Source organism: Ictidomys tridecemlineatus, unplaced genomic scaffold, assembly GCF_052094955.1.
Source record: "Ictidomys tridecemlineatus isolate mIctTri1 unplaced genomic scaffold, mIctTri1.hap1 Scaffold_252, whole genome shotgun sequence".
Classification (NCBI taxonomy): Eukaryota; Metazoa; Chordata; class Mammalia; order Rodentia; family Sciuridae; genus Ictidomys; species Ictidomys tridecemlineatus.
Genome location: NW_027522185.1, coordinates 19,973 through 36,115, shown reverse-complemented (window position 1 = coordinate 36,115; position 16,143 = coordinate 19,973). Strand labels below are relative to the sequence as shown.

Below are 16,143 nucleotides of genomic sequence, written 5' to 3'. Positions count from 1 at the left end.
CTGGGGTCTTTATTCCCTTCAGGGATTTGATGCTATATCTGGGCCAGATAATCCAGTTAACAGAACTGGGAAAGAAATGAAACATAAGGCTCAGTCAGCAAATGAGCTGCCAGTAAGTCCCCCTGCTTCCAAGGAACACTGCCAGGTACAGGTTTCAAACATACAAACAAAAAACCCTAGAATACCTCTCAGATGTGCCCAGAATATGGCAGAGGTTGCTGTGTAGAGCATCTTAGAAGCAGTAAGTGGGGCAGAGGATGGAGCACAGTGAGATGAGTCCTTCCAACAAGCAGAGTCTGGCATCTTCCACCAGGAAAAGGAGGACAAGATCTCTTCTCAGTCTGCTTCTCACAGGGCAGCTTTCAATCAGGGCATTTCCACTTCTTTCCAAAAATAATCCCATCTGCTTTTTCAAACACTCCCATAGGTGTTTCTTCACCTAAATCAGGGGGTAAAGAAGAGGCATGAGCTACAGACTGAATTCCTTGGAGGCTAAAGAACCCTTGGGTAGGCGATCAAGGCCCTATGCAGGGGAGCTCAGGGGAGGGTCCCATCTCCCTCACCTTCCCTCCTTCCAGGCATGTTGAGGTTCTGGGGCAGCAGAGACACATTGATGCTCAGTCCCAAATCCTGCAGTGAGGTGGGTCCAGGAGTCCCTGGATGCTCATGAAAGCTCAAAGAGAGAACACCAGCTCTACCTCCAAGACACAGTGTGGCTGAAGGGGCAATGATGGGCTCCATCCATTTTATTCAACTCTGCCTAGCCCTGGAAAGAACTCAAGATCAGTGCTGTGAGTGGGCTCAGGGGTGCAATCAGGAGGAGGAACATGGTGGGTGGGTGGGAATTTTCAAGAGGTAGTACAAAAAAAGAAGGGATGGAAAGATCCCCTGCCTCCTCTGCACCTGCCCCAGTAGTCACAGGGTCTCCTTACCTCTAGTAGGTCAGGGGACCCTGCCCACTAACACCTGAACTGCTGGTGATTAGGGGAAGCCTGATACTTCTTAGTCTCTGAGGCCCAGGCTGTTCCAGGGCTCTTCTTAGCCTTTGTAAATCATAGGCACTCGGACAACAGAATAAAGCTGCTGGAACTAGGTAAAGAAGTTTTGGAGGCTGATGGAGTTCCAGGTCTGGAGGGCGCTGAATATTCAGCCCAGCATGATTTCAGCTGCTATCATCTTCCCCTTCACCACTTTCTTCTTCATCTTATTAGTAAAGAGGTTCTAGAATTTCTCCAGTGTTCCAGGAGGTTTCATGCAAATTATGCCATCATATTGATGCCAGTCTATGGGTGATAGCAAGAAAAATGCCACACTTAAGATCTCAAAACCCACCAGCCCAAGTCACCATCCCAGAAGACAGAAACACAGGGGAGCAGCCAGACACAGTGGCACATGTGAGGCTGAGGCAGGAGAACCACAGGTTGGAGGTCAGCCTTAGCAACTTAGAGACTCTGTCTAAAAAATAAACAGCAACAGGGGAGTTCAGTCAGATAATGAAAGGAAAAAAAAAACAAGAGGACTCTGGTAAACTGAGGTGATCAGAACTCACTCCATCAGCTACCATGGGCAGGGCACACCCCTGCAGAGAATAATCCCAGACAACCCAAAATGATGAGCTTAAAACCAAGTCTCTGCTTAGTCATGCAGTTTAGCAAGCCTGGTAAAGCTTTAAACATGATCAAACCCAGGTTAAATATTTATACCAAAACTACATCTCTCACTAACAACTGAGTTCTGTTCTGGTAAATGACTTCAGAGTACATACTGGGAACAGCAACACCCACCCCAAATAGGATGGTGTAGATTACTCGGCAGACATGAGCTATTAGCAGGTGCCCAGTACAGGGCAAGGGCTGAATTCAAGTCTTCTCTGAGGGCCAGCTGCCAAAGACACAATTATAGACCTAGAAAATCCAGTAATGTTAACTGTAAATAATTAGAAAACAAAAGTGGTTAGCCAAGCACCATGATGCATGGCTGAACTCCAGGTAATTTAGGAGGCTGAAGCGGGAGGATCAAAAGTTTGAGGGCAGCCTGGGCAACTTAGCAAAATCTAATTCAAAATGTAAAAATGAATGAAAGAGTTGGGGATATAGCTCAGGGGTAGAGCACTTGCCTAGTATGCAAAAGGCCCTGGGTTCCATCACCAGCACTGTCAAAGAAAGAAAGAAAGAGAGAAAGAAAGAAAGAAAAAGAGAGAGAAAGGAAGAAAGAAAGAAAGAAAGAAAGAAAGAAAGAAAGAAAGAAAGAAAGAAAGAAAGAGAGAAAGAAAGACATATAAGGTGGACAAAGACAGCTGAGCACAATTGCTTGTTATCCTATCAACTCCAGAGAATGAAGCAGGAAGACTGCAAGTTTGAGGCCAGTCTCAGCAATTTAAGAGGCCCTAAACTGTTTAGGGAGATCTTTCTTCTTTTTTTTTTCAAAGAGAGAGTGAGAGAGGAGAGAGAGAGAGAGAGAGAGAGAGAGAGAGAGAGAGAGAGAGAGAATTTTTAATATTTATCTTTAGTTCTCAGCAGACACAACATCTTTGTTGGTATGTGGTGCTGAGGATCGAACCCGGGCCGCACGCATGCCAGGCGAGCACGCTACCGCTTGAGCCACATCTCCAGCCCCTCCTTCTTAACATAAAAAAGTAAAAGGGGTTGGGGACATGGCTCAGTAGTAAAGCACCCCTGGGTTCAATCCCTGATACCAAAAAAAGCCCTATGTATAGAGAGACAAAAAAAGTAGCAGTAAGACTCCCGAGGTGCTGGACTCCCGAGGCTCAATGCAGGTGCTGTGCACACTGCTGTCACATTGGTTGGCCCTGCCACCCTAGTTCTACCCTATCCCCGCCAGGTGACAGTTAGCCAGGGTTCATATGCTGATTTGGGCATAGCATCCTCTGGAGCTTCTCCTGACTCCACTCCAGCCCCTCCCTCTGTGGCACTTGTCAGAGCAGAAACTCCATCTTTGCATGTGGAAATATATGATGAAGTCCAGTTTTGCCTCAAAGCTGAAGTCCTCAGAGTACACTAAATTTATGAAAATTACATGTACTGCCAGGTATCATGGTGCACATACAGCCACTCAAGAGGATGAGGCAGGAGAACATCTGGAGCCCAGGTGCTTCAGGTCATCCCAGAAAACACATTTTTAAATCCTAGGCCCTGGGGAGAGCTCAGGAGAGGGCTGGGTGCCCAGGCAGGCCAGGACAGCCAGTGTCTACAGAAAGGGCTGAGGCAGGAAGGTTGCTTTTACCCAAGAGCTTAAGGCTAGCCTGGATAACTTAGTGGAACCACATCTGGAAAAATAAATGAATAATATAAAATATATGTTCTCCTGGGAGGACCTTCCTCTTCAAGCTCAACATGCCTTAGCATTGGTGCCAAGGCCTGCCGCAGGTATCACCTAGGAAAGCTGCAGAACCCACAGGAATGCTATCCCTGTTGTCTCACCTGTGCTGGTAGCTCTTGAAGCACACTGCCCCTGCTGGGTTATCCATGGCCTTTAATGTGGTAGGGGAGACCTCTTCTGAGCTGCTGTGATTGGAGGATCAGGGTCTCTTCTGCTTCTGTTTGGGTTGAGCTTGGGTAACATCAGGTGGCCTTTCCTGAGCTCTTAGCAGCTGTGGGTTTCCTAAGTTTTAAACACCCAGGCAGTTTCCGTGCCCTCTGTGAAAGAAGGATGGTGATAAGGAAATCTACAAACAGCTGTACATGGGTTTGAGAAAAGAAAGAAGCATTTATTTCTGTGCCTGTGGGATATACACCAAGTGTTGTTCCTTTTAAAAAGTGGCTTTGCAGCTGAGCATGGTGGCACATGCGTATAATACCAGAGACTCAGGATGTTGAGGCAGGAGGATCACAGTTCAAGGACAATCTTGGAAACTTAGGGAGGCTATATCTCAAAATAAAAAAGATTGAGTATGTAGCTTAGTGGTAGAGTGTCACTGGGTTCAATCCCAGTTTTTTTTTTTTTTAAGTTTTCTTTGTGTTTAGTTCCACCTTCGCCAGATTGTCTGGTTCAAATCCTAGGCCCTGTGTGAATTCCTTTGCTGGAAACTGAGGGCCTCAATCCCTCAGCTGTGTAATGTAGGTGGATATGACTCCAGTGGGAGTCTGTAGGAATATGTAATGTCTTGTTGCACTGGGACCCATCCAAGTTCAGTTTCAGGGAACTTGTCCCACTTGCCACCCTGTGACTCCTGGTCTGGGATTTGGTCCAGGTGTGCCATATGTTACTTCTGCAGGGTATAAGTGGATTTCCCTTCTCTCCTAGGACATCAGACTGCAGGGTAGGTTGGACGCAGCCAACCACAGCTCACAGTAGGTCTTCGTTCCCTTCCAAGAGTACTTGGTCAACTTGTGCCAAAGGTGTATGGCTGTAAGGGTTGTTGACTGGCTGGGCATCATCTCTGTCCTGCACTACTGTATGCATCTGGTTCCTCCTAGAAAGAATTTTGTGAGCCAGCCTGAGAACATCTGGGATGCCCTCAAGGGAATTCCCTTCTCTCAGTTTCAGGAAAAATGCCTAAATGAGTAAGTTGTAAAGCTGCATTTATATAAGCACATCTTGGAATAATGATTCTTTATCATTTTGCCACTGAGCTAAATCCTCAGTCGTTTCTTAAATTTTTAATTTTTGACACGAGTCTTGCTAAGTTGTCTGGCCTGGCCTGAACTTGTGATCCTCCTGTCTCTGGATCAATGGGAATTGCAGGCTTGGCCACTGCACTGGGCATTCATTCTCTTATAACTGTGTTAATGTGTGTTCACTCACTTATGTGACAAACACTTAGCACCTCTGTGTGTACCAGGAAACAACTCTGAGTACTGCAAATTCTAGTTCATGGCTTCTGACTTTGCCTTTTAGCTGAAGTGGGGAGTGGTGAGTGAGTTTTTTGTAGGGCTCAAAGCAAGATCTTTCTTTTGCTGACCATAACGCTCAGGCCAGAGAACTGGCTGGAGGAAGCAGAAGACTTCCACACTCTCTGCTCACTGATTGTGAGAATGGTGCACTGTCCCGAGTGTGGGAGGCTCAGTCCTCCTGGGGTGTGGTTGTGTTGGTAGGCAAGAGTACAGAGAAAATTACCATGAGTTCACTGGGACCTGCAGTGTGGACAAGACACAGGCCATTCAGTGGAGAGAGAGACTAAGAACTGGAAAATTCACTGTTTTTGAGATTTGAATGCACAGAGCTTGCTGAAGGGTGAAGCAGGAGATGGGAGCCAGTTACTGTGGACACTCATATTCTGGCTTCTGCTAGGGGTACTGTGGCCCTACCATCAAAGGATGGAAAGTTTCTACGACCTGAGTCTCACTAAAGCTACAGCAAAGCCCTGGCTCCTCTCCATCATAACCCCTGTACTGAGAAGAAGCTGATGTATGGCCAGGGAGAAAATAGGGGGTAAAACCTATAAATGGCCTAAATGGGGGGATTCAGAAAGGGTGTTAAGAACAATTGTGAGGGGGTTAGGGTTTTGGCTCAGCATTAGAGTTATCTAGCACGTTCACGTGCACATGCGAGGCCCTGGATTTCATCCTCAGCACAACATAAAAATAAATAAATTAAATAAAGGTATTGTATCCAACTACAACTAAAAAGCAATTTTTTAAAAGAACAACTTTGAGGAATATTGTAGAGGACCTTCAGAAAAAGTGGACAATGTTACCAACAGATGGGGGATTTCAGAAGAACAGTGGAAATCAAGGGGTATTAAGAAAAGAACTGAGTGGGAAGATGACACCTGAAGTGGATATGGAGACTCTTAGTTATGGCTCAGTAACCTCCTGGAGACAGCAGGGGGAAGGGGCCAAAAACTGGAGAACTAGGAAATAGAAATGTCATGCTCACATAGAGAAGTTGCAGAGGGGAAAAGAGCAGAACAGAGCTTCTGAGGCCTGTGAGTGAAAACAAGGTGAGTAAAGAGGAGAAAGAGGCCAAAGGAAAAAAGAAGGATCATGCTTGAGTTTTCCAGCATGGAGAGCAGCACGCCATAGATCCTGCAGACTCCAGGAAGGAGAGGGGCAGGTCACTCACATCCAGCACAATCATGACTTCTGGGCACCAAAGAAAGATAGTCTTGAAGGCAGTTGGAGAAAAAGACTCACTGAATCCAGGGGACTGTGGAAAGGTTAATGGAGGAGGGAGAGATGGCATTTGTATAGGGTGCTAAGCCTTGCCATGGAGGTAGGCTCAGTCACATGCTGCAGATGCATGCTAAGGACGTTGAGCTAATGAACCAAAGCAGACCTCAAAATGGCAATTACCATGTGACTCCACCCAAGAGGTCCCTAGCATCTTCACACTCAGAAAAAGAGTAGTGTGGCTTGCCAGGGTTGGGGGAAGGGGAGTTAGTCTTTAATAGGACAGAGTTTCAGTTTTGCAAGATGAAAAGAGTCCTAAAATTTGGTTGTGTGACAATGTGATGTCATTGACATATTGTATATTCTGGAAAATTGTTGAAATGGTAAAATTCAGGTTGAGTTTACTACCATTAAAAAAAATAACTTTTAAACCAGTTAAAATAACTTTTAAACTCAGTGGTTGAGTGCACCTAGGTTCACTCCCCAATACAAAAAAAAATCATTGTAATAATAATTATGTCTAATGTAATTCTGGCATAATTTCCTGAAGTTAGCACTGTTGTATTTTGGGGATAAGGCCATTCTGTATAGTGGAGGTCATCCTGTGCACTGTAGGATGTTGAGCAGTGTGCCAGGCCCCCACCTGGAAGGTGCTGCTGGTCTTGCTTCCACCCCAGTTTTTAAAGGCATATGTGTCTCTGGGTATTGCAAGGCCCCTTTGGGTAGAAGGGGGGCTTAAATACCCCTGTCCCCATTGAGAACTGTACTACAGAAGGAGAAAGGGGACCCAGAGATGCAAAAATCTAAGCTAAATAAATGATGAACTGGAATACTAAGCAATATGCAAAAGCCACAAAAGGGCCAGGGCTGGGGTTGGGGCATAGCTACAGAGCACTTGTCTAGCTTGGCTGGGACCATAGGTTCCATCCCCAGCACAACAAAAAGGAAAAAAAAAGTCAAAGTAGGAGTCACAGAGGAATAGAGAACAAAGGTACCAAGTAGGACTAAACCCCAGGATGGAGAATAAAATCCACCCCCAAACCAAAATCCTGATAGGAGGAGTGGGCAGATCCATAGCTCTGTGGAGCTCTATGCCTCCTCTTCAGTGACTGATGGAACAAAAGGCAGGAGAATGAATATGGTACAGATGTTGTGGAGAAAGCTACAGACCAGCCAGTCCCAGGTGTCACCCAGGAAATTCAGCACCCCATATGGCAGGACACACACCCTTCTCAGGTGTGTCCATGGGCACATGTAGCAAGACGGCTGCATTCTGAACTGGACCACTCTCAGTAACCTGAAGGTGCTGCAGTCCAAGGGCACAGGTTAAAAACCACGCTTAGCAGGTGGCTCTCTGGAAAATCCTTACATGCCTGGATCTGTTAACAGCATGCTTCTAAATAAGATCATCTTGGAGTGAGGAAAGATTGTTCAAAGAAGACATAGAAAGCAAAACCTACACAAAAAAATTGTAGGGGGCTGGGCTGCACTTGGTGGCAGAGGTGTGCCTAGAATGGGTGAGGCCCTAGGTTGCCTCCCCAACATCACACACAAAAAAAAGATTTTTAAAATCAAATTTAAGTAAAAAATTAAAATAAATCTGAATTAAATGTGAAAACAACTTTGCACTCATTTCCACACACAGATAACTGTCATGTGTGGAGTTTCCTGTACCCTTACCCTCCCTGTCCACTGGGAGCCAGCTGCTATCATTACGGATAAAGGCAGTGAGCTCAGTTGTTCTCATCTCTTCTCTAGTTTTGGAATATTTTGACATGAAAGCCTAATAGAAATGATTTTTGTAAAAATTTATTTTAGAGATGCTGTGTAATCACTGAGAAAGTAAGGAAGACACTTGCATTTTCTAAAAATGCTGAATTACCTCAGTGCTGATCAGTGGGAAATCAAAGAGGATGAGAAGGATGACAAGCCATCTGAGCTCTAGATAAGGGGGGATATTGCCTTGCTGAAAACTTACAGTCAGACTACTTACTCATGGAAGATTAAGCAGGTTGAGGATGACATTCAACAACTTCTCAAGAAAATTAATGAGCTCACTAGTATTAAAGAATCTGACACTGGCCTGGCCCCACCAGCACTCTGGAACTTGGCTGCAGATAAGCAAACTCTCCAGAGCGAACAGCCTTTACAGGTTGCAAGGTGTTCAAAGATAATTAATGCTGATTCAGATGACCCAAAATTCATTATCAATATGAAACAGTTTGCCAAGTTCATGGTAGACCTCAGCAATCAGGTGGCACCTACTCACATTGAAGAAGGAATGAGAGTTGGTGTGGACAGAAATAAGTATCAAATCCACATTCCACTGCTTCCTAAAATTGACACAACAGTTACCATGATGCAAATGGAGAAAAAACCTGATGTCACTTACAGTGATGTTGGTGGTAGTAAGGAACAGAGAGGTTTGTTAACCTTGGCATTGAGCCTCCCAAGAGTGTGCTGCTGTTTGGTCCCCCAGGCATAGGCAAGACACTCTGTTCCAAGGCAGTTGCTAATAGGACTGTTGCTTGCTTCATTCGAGTTACTGGATCTGAACTTGTACAGAAATATGTTGCAGAGGGGGCTCGAATGGTTCATGAGCTTTTTGAAATGGCCAGCACAAAAAAAAAAGCCTGCCTTATCTTCTTTGATGAAATCGATGCCGTTGGGGGCTCGGTTTGATGTTGGTGCTGGAGGTGACAATGAAGTACAGAGAACAATGTTGAAACTGATTAATCAGCTGCATGTTTTTGATCCTTGAGGCAACATTAAAGTGCTTATGGCCACCAACAGATCTTATACTCTAGACCCAACACTGATGAGGCCAGGGATATTGGATACAGGATTGAATTTAGTTTACCTGATTCAGAGGTTCAGACTCACATCTTTAAGATTCATTCTCCTTCAATTAGTGTTGAAAGAGATATCAGATTTGAATTGTTAGCACGACAATGTCCAAATATCACTGGTGCTGAGATTAGAAGTGTCTGCACAAAAGCTGGTATGTTTGCAATCCGAGCATGGCAAAAAATTGCTACTGAGAAGGATTTCTTGGAAGCTGTAAATAAGTCATTAAGTCTTATGCCAAATTCAGTGCTACTCCTCGCTACATGACATACAACTGAGCCCCAAAGGCTTTCAAATAAAAACTTTAGTTAGAATCTTAAGCTTATAAAGACTTGTTAATACCAATAACACCTCACACACAAAAATAAATGGTTTAAAAATTGTAAAAAAAAATATTTATTTGATGCCAGGGATTGAAACCAGGGGTGCTCAACCACTGAGTCACATCTCTAGCCCCTTTTTAATTTTTTAAATTTTGAGACAGGGCCTCACTAAATTGCTGAGGGTAGCTTTGAACTTGCATTCCTTCTTCATCATCCTCCTGAGTTGCTGGGATAACAGGTGTGCCATACACTTGGCTATTTTGTTCAGTTTTCATTTGATTTGCTCTGTGTGTCTGTTTTCACAATGTATTGCTATCACCATTAAAATCTGAGCATTCTGGACCTTGCTTTTCCTTGTCTTGAGTCTGCTCAGTGCTCTCACTGCTGCCCTAGTCTCTGTCTTGATCTCTTCATTCAGAGCCAGTTTCTTAACTTCATGGAGAGCAGGAAGAAGTTGCTGTGTGTGGATGAGTATTTCTTTTGATCCTGGTTGAGTTTGCTGCCTCTGGTAAGCCTGGTTCCCTATACAGAAAACTCCACTGAGTACTTGAGTCTCATGCCTGCTCCAATCCTGGACTGTTTTCTAGAGACTCACTACAGGCTGCAACAGCTTCAGAAGATCTCAGAAGATCTCTTGGAGGTTTTGGTTGGGGGTTGGGTGTCAGGTTCTTGCTTAGCAAAAGCAAGTTACAAGCTGAACATTGAATGCTTGTGGGTCTTCTGTCTTGAAGGGCAGGTTGGGGAAAATGCTAAGAAATAATAAGGGAATTGCTGAAATAAGAAGTCATTATTTCTTAGGATTGAAGTTTGACTTCCCAGAGTTGATTCTGGTTTAGTAAATAGAGCTTACAAGAACAGTAGCTGTTTGTTATTTATGACTGTTAGATGGTGCTATGAACGTCACACATTTCATAGTTGCTATCTTTCCTTATTATGCTTTTTGAGGTAAAGAAAATGGTATAAGGACTTGGGAGTCAATTTAACAAAAGAGGTAAAAGATCTCTACAATGAAAATTACAGAACTCTAAAGAAAATAATTGAAGAAGACCTTCCTTAGAAGATGGAAAGATCTTCATGTTCCTGGATAGGCAGAATTAATATTGTCAAAAGTGCTATACAGATTCAGTGCAATTCCAATTAAAATCCCTAAGTCATTCCTCATAGAAATAAAAAAAGCAATCATGAAATTCGTTTGGAAAAATAAGAGACCCAGAATAGCCAAAGCAATCTTTAGTAAGAAGAGTGAAGCAGAATGCATTACAATACCAGACCTTAAACTATATTACAAAGACAAAGTAATAAAAACAGCATGATATTGGCACTGAAATAGACATATATACCAATGGTACAGAATACAAGAAACAGAGACAAATCCATGTAAATACAGTTATCTCATACTACACAAGTACCAAAAACATACATTGGAGAAAAGATAGCCTCTTCAATAAATGGTGCTAAGAAAACTGGAAATCCATTTGCAGCAAAATGAAACTAAACCCTACTATCTCTCACCACGCACAAAATTCAACTTAAAGTGGAACAAGGACCTAGGAATTAGACCAAAGACCCTGCACCTAATAGAGGAAAAAGTAGGCCCAAATCTTTATCATGTCAAATTAGGCCCTTACTTCCTTAACAAGACTCCTAAAGTACAAGAAATAAAATCAAGAATTAATAAATGGGATGGATTCAAACTAAAAAGCTTCTTCTCAGCAAAAGAAACAATGAGATGAAGAGAGAGCCTACATTTTGGGAGCAAATTTTTGCCACATACATGTCAGATAGAGCACTAATTTCCAGGATCTATAAAGAACTCAAAAAAACACCAAAAAAACTAACAGCCCAATCAATAAATGGGCTTAAGAGCTGAACAGACACTCCTCAGGAGATCTACACTGAATCAACAAATATATGAAAAAAATGTTCAACATCTACAGTAAGTAGAGAAATGCAAATCAAAACTAAGATTTCATCTCACTTCAGTCAGAATGGCAGTTATCAAGAATACAAACAACAATAAGTGTTGGCGAGAATGTGGGGGAAAGGTGCACTCATACATTGCTGGTGGTACTACAAATTGGTGTAACCAATCTGGAAAGCAGTATGGATTTCTTAGGAAACTTGGAATGGAACCACCATTTGACCCAAGTATCCCCCTTCTCAGTCTGAATCCAAATGACTTAAAATCAGCATTCTATAGTGACACAGCCACATCAATGTTTATAGCAGCTCAGTTCACAATAGCTCAAGTTAGATGGCCTTCAATAAATAAATGTATAAATAAACTATGGTATATATATATATATATACAATGGAATATTACTCAGCATTAAAAAAGAGTAAAAATATGGCTTTGCAGGTAAATGGATGGAGTTGGAGTATATAATGATAAGCAAAGTAAGCTAATCCCCCAAAACCAAAGGCTGAATGTTCTCTCTGATTAGTAGATGCTCATTAAAATCCCTAAGTCATTCCTCATAGAAATAAAAAAAGCAATCATGAAATTCGTTTGGAAAAATAAGAGACCCAGAATAGCCAAAGCAATCTTTATTTATAATGTGGGGGGGCATAAGAAAAATGGAAGAATTTTGATTGGGCAAAAGGGGGGAGGGGAGGAGGTCTGGGGGTAGGAAAGATGGTGGAATGAGATAGACATCATTACTTTAGGTACATGTATGACTGCACATGGTGCAATGCTACATCAGGTATAACCAGAGAAATGAAAAGTTGTGCTGCAATTGTATACAATGAATCAAAATGCATTCTGTTGTCATATATACCTAATTATAATTAATTAATTAATTATTAATTTTTTTAAAAAAAGAAAATAGTGTAAGGGCTAGGATGTAGCTCAGTGGCAGAGCACTTAACTTGCATAAGCAAAGCCCTGAGTTTAATCCCCAGTTTCAAAAAAGAAAAGAACCCCAACCAAAAAATAAAAAAGGAAAAAAGAGAAAGAAAATGGTTTAAATTTACAGCATGCATTTAACTGGTGTAAAATGAAAATTGGCCCTTAAGCCCTTGAGGCTTTTGTACAGGGAGAATAGGATGAGTCTCTGTGCCCTTCTCCCTTCTTGGCTCGGCAGCTGTTTCCTGGTTGAGCCTTTCATATTTCTTTTTCTCTTTCCTTCCCTAGCATGTTGGGAACATTTTCAAAATGCTGATGCACCTTGTGGACATCTATCAGGATGTGTAAGTAGAACAGCTGGTGCATCCCCCCTGTGCAGGCTCCTATGTGGTGTGGGCTGCCTCCTGTAAAAATAGGAGGTTGGTACACCAGCAAGTGCCCCAGTGTCCTCTGCTGTTGCCAATCCAGAATCCAGACATCTAGCGTTTTTCTTATTTCTGTGGATGTAGCTTGCCTAGCATGTGTAAGGCCTGAGTTCAATACCGAGAACTAAAAAAAAAAAAAAAAAAAAAAAGCAAATCACAGCTCTTAGGTGCTGAGATTTTGCTTCATTCCCACCCAACTTTTTGGCCTTTGTGTTTTCACATATTTTTAAATGACCATTGTCACAGAGAAAATGTATGTGTTCTGCATTTGTTTAACACTTAGTTCTATGGTTTTTCTAAGTTGAGTCAGTTTGAAACAAAAAATCAAAGATGGCCTTGCAAAATCTTTTACTCCTGCACCTATGCAAGACCTTTGCCATAATCAGCACATAAAACGCAGAAAAGGGGCCTGGGTGTTCCTGGAACCTCTCAGCATTGCTGGTCTGCCTCCTCCAAGCTCCTGGGGTGTACAGACATGGTTCATGGCTCAGGGTCTCCCAGCATGGCTAGCCCATGTGACTTTGCAGGGTCCTTTTTCATATCAACAGAAAGTCAGTCAGTAAATGCAAAACCTGTTCACATCAGGTGGAAGAAATTCCACACACAGTACACACTCTTTTCCTAGCACCCTCCCTCCCTCACTCCTGTATCTCTCTGATTTTTTTCTTGTTATATTTTAATGATTAGAAATGTCCATCCCTTGCTATTATTGAATAAGGGAAGGTATTTGCAAATATTTTAACTTGCTTTTTATAGAGCTCCAACTGCTGAGCTAAAAAAAAAGGACTATGTTCTCTTTTTTTAATTTTAATTTTTATTTTTTATTGGTTGTTCAAAACATTACAAAGCTTTTCACATATCATATTTCATACATTAGATTCAAGTGGATTATGAACTCCCATTTTTACCCCAAACACAGATTGCAGAATCACATCAGTTAGACATCCACATTTTTACATAATGCCATATTAGTAACTGTTGTATTCTTCTGCCTTTCTTATCCTCTACTATTCCCCCTCCCCTACCCTCCCATCTTCTCTCTCTACCCCATCAACTGCAATTCATTTCTCTATTTCTCTCCTTGTTTTTTTCCCATTCCCCTTACAACCTCTTATATGTAATTTTGTATAACAATGAGGGTCTCCTTCCATTTCCATGCAATTTCCCTTTTCTCTCCCTTTCCCTCCCACCTCATGTCTCTGTTTAATGTTAATCTTTTCCTCTTGCTCTTCCTCCCTGCTCGGTTCTTAGTCGCTCTCATCATATCAAAGAAGACATTTGGCATTTAATTTACGGATTGGCTAGCATAATCTGCTCTAATGCCATGAATTTCCCTGAAAATTCCATGATTTTGTCATTTTTAGTGCTGTGTAATACTCCATTGTGTATAAATGCCACATTTTTTTTATCCATTCATCTATTGAAGGGCATCTGGGTTGGTTCCACAATCTAGCTATTGTAAATTGTGCTGCTATGAACATCGATGTGGCAGTATCCCTGTAGCAAGCTCTTTTAAGGTCTTCAGGGAATAGTCCAAGAATGGCAATAGCTGGCTCAAATGGTGGTTTCATTCTCAGCTTTCCCAGGAATCTCCATACTGTTTTCCAAATTGATTGCATCAATTTACAGTCCCACCAGCAATGTACAAGAGTACCCTTTTCCCCACATCCTCACCATCACTTATTGTTGTTTGACTTCATAATGGCTGCCATTCTTACTGGAGTGAGATGGTATCTTAGGGTGGTTTTGATTTGCATTTCTCTGACTGTTAGAGATGGTGAGCATTTTTTCAAGTACTTGTTGATTGATTGTATGTCCTCCTCTGAGAAGTGTCTGTTCAGGTCTTTGGCCCATTTGTTGATTGGGTTATTTGTTATCTTATTGTCTAATTTTTTGAGTTCTTTGTATACTCTGTATATTAGGGCTCTATCTGAAGTGTGAGGAGTAAAAATTTGTTCCCATGATGTAGGCCCCCTATTTACCTCTCTTATTGTTTCTCTTGCTGAGAAAAAACTTTTCAGTTTAAGAAAGTCCCATTTAAATAAGACATAATCATATATGATTTTAGGTTTTACTATTTGTTCCTATACACTCTTAAAATAGTGGTATATGTATCTTTACCCTGAGGTTACTTGAGTTGACTAGTTTGGTGGAGATCATAGTGGTATATAATAATTCTAGAACTGATTGGAAAGTTCTAGAATTCTGTAATTTAATGTAAAAATTTAATCCATAAAAATAGGAAAAGAAGAACTTAAATTATCACTATTTGTGGACGACATGATTCTATACCTAGAAGACCCAAAAGGGTCTACAAAGAAACTACCAGAACTAATAAATGAATTCAGCAAAGTGGCAGGATATAAAATCAACACGCATAAATCAAAGACATTTCTGTATATCAGCGACAAAACTTCTGAAATGAAAATGAGGAAAAACACCCCATTCACAATATCCTCAAAAAAATAAAATACTTGGGAATCAACCTAACAAAAGAGGTGAAAGACTTATTCAATGAAAACTACAGAACCCTAAAGAGAAATTGAAGAAGATCTTAGAAGATGGAAAAATATACCCTGTTCATGAATAGGCAGAACTAACATGATCAAAATGGCGATATTACCCAAAGTTCTCTATAGGTTTAATGCAATGCCAATCAAAATCCCAATGGCATTTCTTGTAGCAATAGATAAAGCAATCATGAAATTCATATGGAAAAATAAAAGACCCAGAATAGCAAAAGCAATTCTAAGCAGGAAGTGTGAATTAGGCGCCATAGGGATATCAGATTTCAAACTATATTACAGAGCAATAGTAACAAAAACAGCATGGTACTGGTACCAAAACAGGCGGGTGGACCAATGGTACAGAATAGAGGACACAGAGACCAATCCACAAAATTACAACTACCTTATATTAGGCAAAGGTGCTAAAAGCATGCAATGGAGAAAGTATAGCATCTTCAACAAATGGTGCTGGGAAAACTGGAAATCTATATGCAACAAAATGAAACTGAATCCCTTTCTCTCGCCATGTACAAAAGTTAACTCAAAATGCATCAAGGAGCTAGGGATCAAACCAGAAACTCTGCATCTGATAGAAGAAAAAGTTGGATCTAACCTCCATCTTGTGGGGTCGGGCTCCAAATTACTTAATAGGACACCTATAGCACAAGAGTTAAAATCAAGAATCAACAAATGAGACTTACTTAAACTAAAAAGTTTTTTCTCAGCAAGAGAAACAATAAGAGAGGTAAATAGGGAGCCTACTTCATAGGAACAATTTTTACTCCTCACACTTCAGATAGAGCCCTAATATACAGAGTATACAAAGAACTCAAAAAATTAAACAATAAGAAAACAAATAACCCAATCAACAAATGGGCCAAGGACCTGAACAGACACTTCTCAGAGAAGGATATACAATTAATCAACAAATACACGAAAAAATGCTCACCATCTCTAGCAGTCAGAGAAATGCAAATTAAAACCACTCTAAGATGCCATCTCACTCCAGTAAGAATGGCAGCCATTATGAAGTCAAACAACAACAAGTGATGGTGAGGATGTGGGGAAAAGGGTACTCTTGTACATTGCTGGTGGGACTGAAAATTGATGCAGCCAATTTGG

General features: G+C 41.6%; 1 pseudogene; it reads left to right on the top strand.

The window, feature by feature from the left end:
• Positions 1-7,941: 7,941 nt before the first annotated feature.
• Positions 7,942-9,196, top strand: LOC101958663 (26S proteasome regulatory subunit 7 pseudogene; annotated as a pseudogene).
• The last annotated feature ends 6,947 nt before the right edge of the window (positions 9,197-16,143 follow it).